We start from the raw sequence: 12,670 nt of genomic DNA on the forward strand, positions 1-12,670 counted from the left end.
AATAAGAAAAGTTGGGAAAATAGTATAAAAGAGGGAAAATTTAGGTCCTTTAGGAGCATAGATAAATGGTAGTTATCAGTGCTCCAAAAACACCTAAATATTACTTGTAAAAGAGAGTATGAATGGAATGTAAATCAAAGGATGCTTAAAATAAAAATTTTAAGACCATATAAAAAGTTGTGTCATTTTCTTTAGTACTAGAATTATTCAGGCTTAAAAACCTCTCACATCATCTCATAAAAAAGAATACCTCTCGCGTTAAAATCTTTCATTTCCTTTCTATTCTTAATTAGATAGCAAATAAGTGGCACTTTAAAATTTCAAAGTTATAAGAAAAAAAAAAAGTATAAACAACAAAAAATCAAGTAAGAATAATGTTATAGCCACAAACTATTTAATAATATTTTTACAAAATATTGATACAATCAAGTTTTTACTAGTTTTCATTTAAGTCTACCATGAACATCACTTTTTTATGAGTAATACTACAAATACAAATTATTTTACAACATTTTTACAAATGGTTAATGTGGCTAACTTCTTACTGATTTTCATTTAGGCCCACCATTAGGGATAGCCATAGATCAAGTTTGAGTTCGGTATACCAAAACCCAACTTGAAATATTTATCCATAAATACTCGGACTTCAATATCCATTAAGTACGTGTACCCAATTCTTCCCAATTTTTTACTCATGGATACTCATACCTGATCCAAACCCAGTTTTTAGAGGCTTTATTTTTGTTCCCCTGAATTTCACTCACCCAGTTACTTTTCTCACTATAGGGTCCGTTTGGGATCTCCTTATTTTGCTAAAACTGAAAACTTTTTGCTGAAAGTACGGTAAATAAATGTAAAAGTTAGCTAAAATAATACAATAATATTCATGAATAATACGAAAAAGTGTAGTAAGACTCGTAAATAATTACAAAAATAAACTAAATAGTTAAAAAAAAGTTAGAGCATTCACAGCCTATATGGCAAATTGCAGATGTAAGCCCAATTTGTCATTTAAGCCCAAAAATGTCACCCCATCAGAACTTGTAAAAGCCAACAATTGCAAATTTTTTTGCAATTGCGCTACAGTGTAATTGTAAATATAGAATGCACTGTAGCTGAATTGTAAACGTATATACTATTTTTTTTATATATACAAGATAGAATTCTACTCAAACCTAATATAAGTGTATATGTGTATAAAGCTTCCTCTTGGAGACCTGAACCCCAGCCCTTATCCCTCACACTCTACAAGCACTTATACTTATGGAGTACCTATCGCACCAAGGGTGTGCGATTGTTATATACTATTATTTAATTCTCTCTCTCCTACTTTTTATTAAACAATTCCAATACTCTCTCTCTCTCTCTCTCTCTCTCTCTCTCTCTCTCGTTATTTCTCTGCTCTCTTCCTTCTCTCTTCAGACCCAGGTTTGATGGTATGGGTTTGTGGTGAGTGGTGGAGTGGTGGAGTGGTTAATGAGTTTGTTGTTTTGGCTGTGGGTTTGTCACCGTGGGTCTGGATTTTGCTTGCTATGGGTTTGGGTTTTTGCTCACGGCGAGTACTTTTTTTGTTGTTGATGGTAGATCAAGGACAACCACATACAAGCTAAGGGGGCAGTGCCCCCCTAATTTTTTTTAAATATTAAATATTTGGTATATATTTAAGATTTTAGAGAATAAGCCAAAGAAAAATTATATTTTTCCCCTTAAGAAAATTATATTTGTCCCCCTTGACTTTGAATTCTACTTCCATTCCTGTAGTAGATTATGGGTTGCTAGTGGTGGTGGTGTGAGGTGTGTGTAGTGCAACGGTGGTAGGCTTGTGGTTGTTCTTGAATAGAAATAATGAGAGAGAAAAAAATAAATAATGTGTTGTATCGTAAATTATGGTAATTTTGAGATTATTACTTTATTGTGTAAAAATGTTAATTTAATGTGTTGTATAGGATGAAATTTTAGACTATAAATGCTCTTAACAAAAATAATATTTGTCAAACAAGCCTTACTTTTTTTTTTTTAATAGGATTTTCGGATTACCTTTGGTTTCGGATTAAGCTCTCTTTATTTTTCTCCTCAACTCTCTTTTTATGTTTCTTTCCTTCTCTTCTGCGTGTCCCACACGCCTAAAGCTGATTTTTGTTGGCTGAAGTGACAAGCTCATTTAAGAGCTTTGACAAGGTGTATGTGTGTGAGCTGTACCCTAGCACCCAACAGTTGCTTTGTGGCTTTGCCGCTTGTGTAGCTGGTTTGGGAACTTGGAATTGATGATGTGATGCTCTGATATGCCACATTACTGTCACAAAAGTCAGTCACTCTTGTGCGCGGCTCTACTTTATTTTTCTTTCCGGATTTTTTAAAATGGTGTTTGAGGCATACAAAAAGTTATTTTATCCATATAAAAAAAATTTATTTTATCAATTTTAAATTATACTAAGTTTCAAATTTTTTTTAAATTATAATAGATATTACATCTTTAATTCTTTTATTATTTTATTTAAATATTATTTATTTTTATTTTATTCATACTTTTTTGTTTCCAATGATCAAAGAAGAGAGAAAAGTTTGCATCGCTTCCAATTTTCATTAAAAAAAAAATTTTTTTGAATAAAAAGTGCACAAATATTTATAGCCTATCTCACAGTACACTTTTATATTTACAATATTACTTTAGCAAATACCAAATTTATTTAACATTTGACACCTGCAACTCATAAATTTTTTTATTTTTATTTTTTATTTTTAATGTTTGGTATGTTAAACCTAATGCTAGTGCTCTGCCAGTAAGGTTTAAACCAAGGTGTCATTTATGTCATTTATGTCAATTATCAATCTCATTGGCACGTTTGGGTTTCAGATGAGAATGTCATATCTATTGTAAAAATATCTCCTAGCATGCAGGTCACTCTACACTGTTTGATTTCTGTAGCTTTATCTATTGGTAGCAAGTATCTTGGAATTGGAACTTACTTATAGCATTATACTATCAAAACTCAGCTTTTGTTTTGGTCATATCATCACCGCACCGTTTCAATAGCCAATTAAATAATGCTAATCATTTCTTCTTTGTACTTCAACAGAATTTGAAGGCCCTATGCATATGCGTGTTATTAGAAAGGTTGTAAGGGGATTTTTGATAAATGAAAAAGCTTTAGTTGGCTTGTTATAGAATGTGGCTGACCACTTAAATAATAAAGATTCATATATTATTGTATTCCTCTTTGTGTATTTATAACTCGTTATCAGCACGAGGTTCTAGTCAGACTTAGAAAAAGAGTTGCCATCATTTTACCTGTTAAAGTAAAATGTTATTTCTTTGAGACTTTAACTTAATTGACATGTGTTACATAATCCATATAGAATAAGTTCACATCTAAGTTATGTTGAACAAATATTGTACTGGTTAATTAAATTTTGCATGTTATAAATATTTATGTATTATAATTATTAATATTGTTACATTCCTGTCATACCGGGCAAGAATTATTGGGCAAGATAATTATTAATATTATTTTGAATTCAATGCTTTTGACATATGGGCAAGAATTATCTATCATGGGTCCCGGACTTAGAGATCCACTTGTGAGCGACCGCGACCTCGGCCCACCAATTTTTTCTCAAACTGAGCCTAGCCCACGTGAACGGGTGGGGTCGTGATACTCAAAATGTCAAATTCACTGTAAAATGTACTCTCCCCTAGATTGAGGGTTTTACATAGAGTCCCCACTTATTTAATTTAAATGGAAAAATAAGAAAACCTTCATTATAAAAAAAAAATTCTTCTGTTGTATTAATATAAATGACAATTTACATCAATTTTGTAACAAAATTTACAATGCTTTTTTTTATCCTAGATACAATCTAAGGAAGTAAATTACATTGCTTTGTTTCCTAGTTACATTCTAAAAAAATGTAAAATTGCATATACAAGAGCCTAGTCTAGAACCCTTGATCTTGATTCTGAGGCTAATTTACGAGATTAGAAGGGATTAAGCACCTATCTTGCCTAGGGGTGTCCAACAAGACCCGTCACCCGACCTACCTGCCCAACTTGGCCAATCCGGCTCGAGACCTGGCCGACCCGACGCCGGCGACGGTCGGCCGGCGGATCTCAGCTCCCAAAACCCGATACCGGCAGGTAGGTTGACGGGTTAGAGCATGGAAACCCGATTTTCAACCGACTCGATCGGAAAACACTCTGGAAATAGGTTTCTCTGCCGATTGAAGAAGTTCGCCCCTCTGATTTTTCCCGATCTGTCGAGATCCGGCGAGATCTCGTCGAGATCTGGCCTGATCTCTTCGAGATCTCGCTTGATTCTTCGAGATCCACTGAGATCTCGCCGGATCTCTTCGAGATCGGGCCTGATCTCGTTGAGATCTGCCGAGATCTCTTCGAGATCGGCCTAATCTCGTTGAGATCTGCCGAGATCTCTTCAAAATGCGGTCAATCCAGCAAAAAATAAGTAGATTTGGCAAAATCCGGCGAAGATTCGCACAGTTCGAGCTCGACCGAAAACCGACGACGTCCGACCACCCAAACCGTTGTCGTCGGCGGGTTGGCGGTGGGTCCAAATTTAGGTGACCCGAAGTGATCGGGTCGGTTCCCGGTTGGGCACAGACCCGACCAGGACCGACCCGTGGACAAGCCTAATCTTGCCTAGTAAAACCGGTCTCCTAAGTTAAGGTGGCCAATATCATGTCATGTCAAACAAATACAAACAATTTATCATATAAACATGTTAATTTGCAAGAATTGTAAACAAATATGTGTTGGAGAATTTAACATAAAGAGAAACAAAAAGTGAAATTTGTCAGATAACAATGTAAATGTAAAGAAAGCATGAAAGTAATGGCATGTTCATCTAAGAAATTAATGTAAACAAGGAATTCCAAGCCTAGACATGTTCATCTAAGCATGTGAAGGAAAACAAAATCGTCATGTTATTTGTCATCAACATAATTTTAAAAGAAAATTTATTTTTAGGCCTACCAATCATCCAAGCAATCATGAGAAGAACAAAGAAAACCACCCACACATGTTCATCCAAGTATTTAAGCGAAAACCATAATGTTAATTAGACCTGTTTGTCTAAGCATTCAAAAAAGAGAAAAACAACTACCTAGACCTGTTCATCTAAGCATGTTATGAAAAGCAAATAATAATTTAGAAGTGTTCATCCAAGCATGTGAAGGAAAACAAAGAATTGTCATGCTATTTGTCATAAAAAAGTAAAGAAAAATCCCTTAGACATGTTCATCTAGAGAAAATCAAAATACTTATACATGTTCATTTAAGCATTTTAAAAAAAAAGTAAAACAACTACCTAGACATGTTCATCTAAGCATTCAAGAGAAAGTTGTGCATTAGCCTAGAAGTGTTCATCTAGGCATGTAAAAAGAATATCAATGAGATATATAGGCATGTTCATCCAAGCATATCATGAAAAAAACAAATAATGACTTTGAAGAATTTATTCAAGCATGGGCAGAAACTCAAAGAACCCAATTAACTACTTACTAGCATAGAACATAAATTAAAGGGGGAAGTAATCACTTAAAGGGCTAGGGAGAAAGTAGGGAAGTACTAAACTACAACAAAAGTCTTTTCTGCTTTCTCACTAACTCTCTAGAGGGAATTGGGGGTCTAGAAAATGGAAGAGGTCTTTTCCATTTATAGGGGAAGGGATGACTTAGCTTTAAAGCTAATATATTAGCTTTCTTATGAAGCTAAGGGAGGAGATATACCTGTTTAGATAAGCTGAAACGAATTTGGTGTTGATCCCCATTTGAATTTTAAAAGGAAGTTGAAGATGATACTGAACTTGTGTTATCTTCTGCACATGTTTCGTATTTGGCTCTATCTTTCTGTTCAAAATTCCAATTGATTTGAGTTTGGTGTTTTTTGAAAGGAAATTCAATTCCCTACAACTTTTCTAAAAATAGATAAAAGCAAATTTCAATGTTTTCTTGGCCAAAAATGCGATTCAAGTTGCTGCTGAGAATAATAATATTTTTTTGAGCATTTTTCTGTTTTTTTTTTAAATTTTTTTCATGGATCATATCTTTTTCTCTCTCCATTTTTTTTAATTAAAAAAAAGCAGATAAGATGCCATAAAGGAAAACATTTTTTATTATTTCTTAAAAAAATGAAGTAAAATGAAATCTAATAAAAAATCACACTTAATTAATTTTAAATTAATTCTTGTGAGAACCAATCAAAATTAAGTGACCGTTTGGATTCGCGTTTTCCACTGCGTCTGTGCGTTTGCATTTATAATTTGCTGGGACCCATGCTGTACAGTAGACACAAAAACGCGGAGGAAACGCAGGAAATCAAGGAGCTGAAACGCAAGCTCAACGCACCGTTTCATTAAACAAAAACACGTGTTGAGGTACTGTTCATGGACATGTTAGCCAACAAAATCAGGAAAATTGTGAAAGAGCTGAAACGCGTCTGAGACGCACCGTTTCATTAATCCAAGGCGTGCGTGTATTGTTCATGGGGTGTCCGTGTAGCGCTCAACCATCTGTGATGAAAACGGTGCGTTCTCTTGTTCATTGCACAAGCACAGCTTCCAGCTGATCAAAACGGTGCGCAGAAGCTTCAACGGATCTTTTCATTCTCTTCTTTAGCTTTCTTCTTTTCTCTCAACTACCGTGGCAAAATGTCTTCAAAGCTCTTCAATGATCCGTCTGAATCCTCTTCAATGAATTGCACCTACCCACCATCCACAAAACCATCCAAACAGAGCACACACCAAACAAAAAAACCCATTACGCGGAACTCTCTAAAAAGATCCCCTCTGTTCTTCCTTCAGTCGAGCTCACCTTCTCTCCACTTGGGACATCGTTGCTACCACTGTGGGTCTTTGAATTCACGGGTAAGTTGTGTCTAACTTCTCATGCTCTCTGATCTGTTGGTGTGGTTATATTGTGATCCATGAGGCTTCATCAATTTGTGGTTTTTTTGTGTGCAAAGTTTGTGTGTGGTGTTTGTGTTCAACGTTTGTGTGTGGTTCTTTTGTGCTTTCCATGACACTAGTATGTGGGTTTCTTGATCCTTTGTGTAATACCATTGTTTCTCTTCCTACCTCTGTTGTATTTGGATATATGTGAGTTTACTTTGCATTTTTCATGTGGGCATGCCTAACTGATTATATGATATGCACACAAACTGTTTGTTGAAATGCCTCAATGTGTATAGAAGGAAGTTGTAGCAAAAATGGTTAAGGAGAAATCAAAGGACGGTGGTAGTAATGATCTGTGAGCTGACTAGAAAGGCCTTAAGGAACTACAAGCTTTTTGTGAGTTATGTGCTGTTCAAGTCCTAGACGGCAACAGGAAAGGAGGATTTTTGACCAAAACTGGGGTTGACAATGTGATTGAGCAGTTGGGTGCCATGGGAAAAGTGGTGACTTTCCTACAGATTAAAAACAAATGGGATCATCTAAAAAAAAGGTGGAGGCTGTATAACGACTGTTTTGACAATGACACTGGGTTCGGTTATGATGCTGGCACTGGGATGCTTGAGGCCAGTGATGAGTGGTGGACTTGAAAGATTGCAGTTAGTTCACTTTACATGATTGTGAAAAACTTTACTATCTACAACTATATTATTGTGTTCTAACTACTGGTTCTCCACATGTAGGCATGTCCCAATGCAAAAACCTTCAAAAATAAATGTTTGCTGAATCGTGACTTGATGAACATCATGTTTGGAGGCACAGTTGCAACGAGAAAAAATGCATTCTGCACGAGTAGTCAAACCCCAAAGGAAACCACTGAAGGGTCTGGGGACTCCGCTGATAGCACAAAATTTGTTGACCCCCAATGTGAACCCTTTGTGAATGTTGACACAATGGAGGTTGAAGGTTCATCATCGCCGAGGGCAGGACCAACAGTGACTAAGGGGAAAGGCTTGGCAACCAGTGTCCACCTTTTCAAGCCAATTTGCAAGAAATAAAAAAAAAACCGTTCAGTTGTGCAAGAGATGTCCAACTCTTTGAAGAGCATCTCAGAGGTTTTTGTTGAAAGTAGAAGTGTAAGTACCCGTACACTATTTGCTTCCACAGCAACTACTCAGGTTAAAGCAATTCTGGACATGGTCTTGAGTCTTCTCGGGGTGCACTCGGGTCATTACCTTCATCTGTTCAGCACCCGCTACTTCATGGAAAAAGGGCAGGGTAAGCACATGTTTGCAGCACTTTGCGACAACAAGGACATCCAGCTGAAGTGGCTAGAAAATGAGTACCAAAGGCACCCTCAATTTCATTTTCAGTGAAGGAAAGGGGATTGTCTCGATAGGATTGGTGTAGTAAAGTGCAAATTCAGTGTTGTACTTGTTGCACTATTTTTTTATTTTTTATTTATTGGTAGAAACTAATGCTTACCATGGGTGTGTATGTAGGACAATGGTTACCAATTAATTGTCATGTATAGTGTATGCTTACCTCTTCCTTTTTCTTATGCTTACTTGTTCCTTTGCTTGTTACATTTTCTTTTTTTTGGTGAGTTTTGAAACTAGTAAAACTTTTTCTTTATTTTTTTAAGGTTTCTGTTTAATGTATGGCAGGTCTTGACAATAGATAATGTTGTGTTTTGTTCAATACTTCCTTGTAAAAAACTCTATAATTTTTTATTTTTTATTTTTTCATATGTTCTAATATTAATAACCTTTTAGACATTTTTTTTTGGGCATAGTTAAGTCCTCAAAGCTTGATCCTTCCCACAACTGCATGACCAGTGACCACATGGAAGGTATGTAGGTTTCTTTTACCTAACAGCTCTACTCATATTTTTCTTTTTAAATTTTTTTTATGATATATCTTTAGGAATGATTTTGAGTGTGATAATATTGTGGAATGTGGAGTTTACTTGGGAGTCAATTTAGCTAATTTGGTGTCTACATTAACTCTAAAATCTCTTAGCATTGATGATCACTATGGCTTCTAGTAACTTTTCCTGTAATTTCAATGCAAACCCACCTGTAATGACATTGATGCTTCCACATCTGATAAAGCTAGAATTTGATCTGACTTGTGCTGTTTGCTTGGTGAGATCTTACTTTCAGTATACTGCAAAGAAAAAGAAAATTTGGATTTTGTTGTATGCACTCTTATGTCTATTTCAATATGCTTTCACAGGGTACTGTTTTTAATCTATATGCTTTGAGTAGGAATGACAACGGGTCGGGTTTGGGCCGGGTTTTTGCATACCCGGACCCGACCCGCGGGCCAAGACCCGAAACCCGGACTCGGCCCGAATAATAATCAAGTTTTTTTCTCGGGGCCTAGACCCACCCCGCCGGGCCCCGCGGGTCCCGCGGGCCCCGTTTAACTTATTGGGCCCAAATTTAGCCCAACCAAAAAAAAAAAAAAAAATTGAAGCCCATTACATTTTTTTTCCCTAAATTCAAGCCCATTCAAGTCATTTAACATGGCCCAAATGCCAAAATTTGCCCTGTTATATGGTAGTCAAATCATTTACCTCCATTTATATCATTATATGGCACCCAAAATCATCTTATATGGCAATAAATTACTTAAAAAGCTACAAAATAAATCTCACAAGTCTAAGAAATTACAAAATGTCTTATCCTCCACAAATCAACAAATTAAAAAGACTAAAAAATTGCAAATGGTTTAGAATAATTACAAACCAACAAATTAATCTAACAAGTCTAAGAAATTAAAACGGCTACTAAATTATTACAAAATGTTTAATCGTCCACAACTGTGACACAATTCCCATCCTCTTCATTAGGCTCCCCATCATCAAGAATTGTTTGAAGATCACAATCACCAGACATAGTTGAAGAACCTACAACAACAATGAATTAAAAAATGGAATAAACTTCATCAATTTGTAACAAGCAAATATAAAAATACAATTTTGATTTTATAAATAAAAATTAGACAATTACTGATCGTTGATTTTACTCCATAACCAATTCTGAGCACACATCATTGCCTCCATAGTCTTGGGATGTAGCCTACTACGGTGTGAACTTAAAAGTCTCCCACTAGTGCTAAAGGCAGATTCTGAAGCAACAGTTGTGACATGAATGGCTAAAATATCTCTTGCAATCCTTTGTAAAGTAGGATACTTGAGACCATTACTTTTCCACCATCCCAAAATATCAAAATCTTCACTTCTCTTTAACACTCCCTCATCAATGAAATAATCAAATTCCATTCTAGCACTCTCATGTTTCTTTGAACTATTGTTCACAAACAAATCAAAACATGACATTGACCCACTCAACCTAAACTTCATTTGAGCCGCAGGGCTTGAAGCACTACTTGCAGGAATATGAGAACTTCCTTCATTATTTGCAGGGGACTCATCTAGATCTCCATACTCATCAAGCAAATCATAACAAAGATTCTTTATTTTTTCAATCTCCAAATTTGAATTATCACCATAAATGTTAGGATAATAAAACTCCAATAACTTCATCTTATATCTTGGATCTAAGATAGCAGCAACAACCATAACAACACTAACATTAGCCCAATAAGAATTAAATTTAGCAAGCATGCTTTCTGCCATTGTAGCTATCATCTCATTTGAAGACAAACTCCATTCATTCAATGCAATTTTCAACTCACACACCAAAGTAAAATACATATTAGTTGTGGGGTACTTACGATCTGAAAAAAACTCAGTCACACTATGAAACAACTCCAACTTCCCACAAATATCTTTAGCTAACTTCCAATCATAATCATATGGCAAAGAAGAATAAGATGTTTCACGTTTAGCCAAATGAGGAAAAACATCTTTATAAATCAATGCAGTAGAAATCATTAAGTAAGTTGAATTCCAACGAGTTTTACAATTTAAGACTAATTCTTTGGTGCATTGAACACGCAATTGACGTGCATTTTCTTCAAATTTTTGCCTCCTTTTTGGTGATCCAGTCCAATAAATCACACTATCACGAATCCTTTCAATACCATCACTAATAAGAGACAACCCATCTTGAACAATTAAATTCAAAATATGTGCAGCACATCTCATATGCAACATAGACCCACCTAACATGAGAGAACTAATATCAAGCTTATTCAAGAGAAGTCTTATCATAGCATCATTAGTACTACAATTATCAACGGTTATTGTGGACAACTTCCTATCAATATTCCACTCTAAAAAGCAATCAACAAGGACATCAGCAAGGACATCTTTTGTGTGTGGAGAAGGAACATAAACAAACCTAAAAAAATAATAGGAATAATTATAACATAACTCAATAAACATTCTAAATGTAAAGTCTTTAACATTCAATTTATAGATAAAAAAATTACCTTAAAACCCGGCTTTGCAACGTCCAAGTATGATCAATAAAATGAGCGGTAATGACCATAAACCCTCTCTTTTTGTTACTTGAAGTCCACATATCAGTTGTAATTGCCATCCTACTTCCATTCTTGTCCGTCATCTTCAAAGCTTTCTCCCTCTCATTATCATAGATTTTAAGAATGTCACTCTTCAAAGTATTTCTTGTGACAAGTTTAAACAACGGTTGAAGAGAAACCACAAATTCTCTAAACCCAATGTGGTCAACTATCGAAAGGGGGTATTCATGTAGGATGACCATACGAGCAAGATTATTCCTCACTTTGCCTTGATCAAATTGATAAGCATTTAAACTCATAGTTCCATCCACCTTATTTTGTTGTTTAATTAACACTTGTTGTCGCATATCCCTTATATATTTAAACTTCAACCGTGGACATCTTACTAAATGATTACGTAAATGAGTTGTACCTTGGCTAGAATCACCCAAGTAAAGTTTGCTACAATGATGACATTGGGTTTTAATTTTTCCATCAACTTTCTTCCTTGTAAAATGATCTCAAACATCTGAGGTAGTCTTTCTTTTTCTAGTTGTATCCAACTCCAAGCCCTCATTTGTAGGCTTTCGCTCTCCCTCTCCCTCTCCCCCTTCTTGTTCCTCTAACTCTAAGTCTTCTCCTAAGTCCACCGTTGGGGATTTTGGACTCCTAATTGGTTCAAAAGTTTAGGAATTAGAATCACAACAAATATACTTAAATTTATTATGTGACATACTCATTGATTAATACGCACAAATTCATAAATACACAGATTCACAAATTCTATCAACCCAAACATAATTAAACATGATTAACTACAAATTTCAAACGCTTACTCGTTGTTTAATGGGCATAAAGGTGATGGTGATCCTGAGGGTGAGCTGCTAGGCGACAATGGTGAGGGTGAACGTGAAAATGGTGAAGAAGGCCGCATAGCTGGCAAAGGAAAACGTTCGGTTCTCAAGGGAGAGCCGCTTGGCGAGGAAGAACTAGATTAGTTTCTCAAGGGAGAGCCGCTCGGCGAGGAAGAACTAGATTTGTTTGTGTTTTCCATCTCCGTTTTAGGCTCTGCATTCACAACAAACACAAAATCATGTGACATGAATTACCCAAAACCCACATACCCCATATTTCAAATTCAATAAACTGTTTAACCACAAAATTCAAAATTACCAAAACCCAACATGAAAATTCCAAACCCAAAAGTATTCACTCCAGCAAATATTAAGCACTATAATATCAATTTTCATTGTTTTTGTTGCTGCTGCTCACAATTTGGATGTTGTGGAATCGATGATTCACTTATTTTTATTTTGGTTTTTGATCGTTGATAA

The 12,670-nt window shown here is 35.5% G+C and overlaps 2 pseudogenes; one reads left to right on the top strand and one right to left on the bottom strand.

The window, feature by feature from the left end:
• The first annotated feature begins 6,662 nt into the window (after positions 1-6,662).
• LOC142642749 (uncharacterized) lies at positions 6,663-8,278 on the top strand (annotated as a pseudogene).
• Positions 8,279-9,715: 1,437 nt separating this feature from the next.
• On the bottom strand, positions 9,716-12,465 carry LOC142644265 (zinc finger BED domain-containing protein RICESLEEPER 2-like; annotated as a pseudogene).
• Positions 12,466-12,670: the final 205 nt, after the last annotated feature.

This window comes from Castanea sativa, chromosome 7 (genome assembly GCF_040712315.1).
Source record: "Castanea sativa cultivar Marrone di Chiusa Pesio chromosome 7, ASM4071231v1".
Taxonomy (NCBI): Eukaryota; Viridiplantae; Streptophyta; class Magnoliopsida; order Fagales; family Fagaceae; genus Castanea; species Castanea sativa.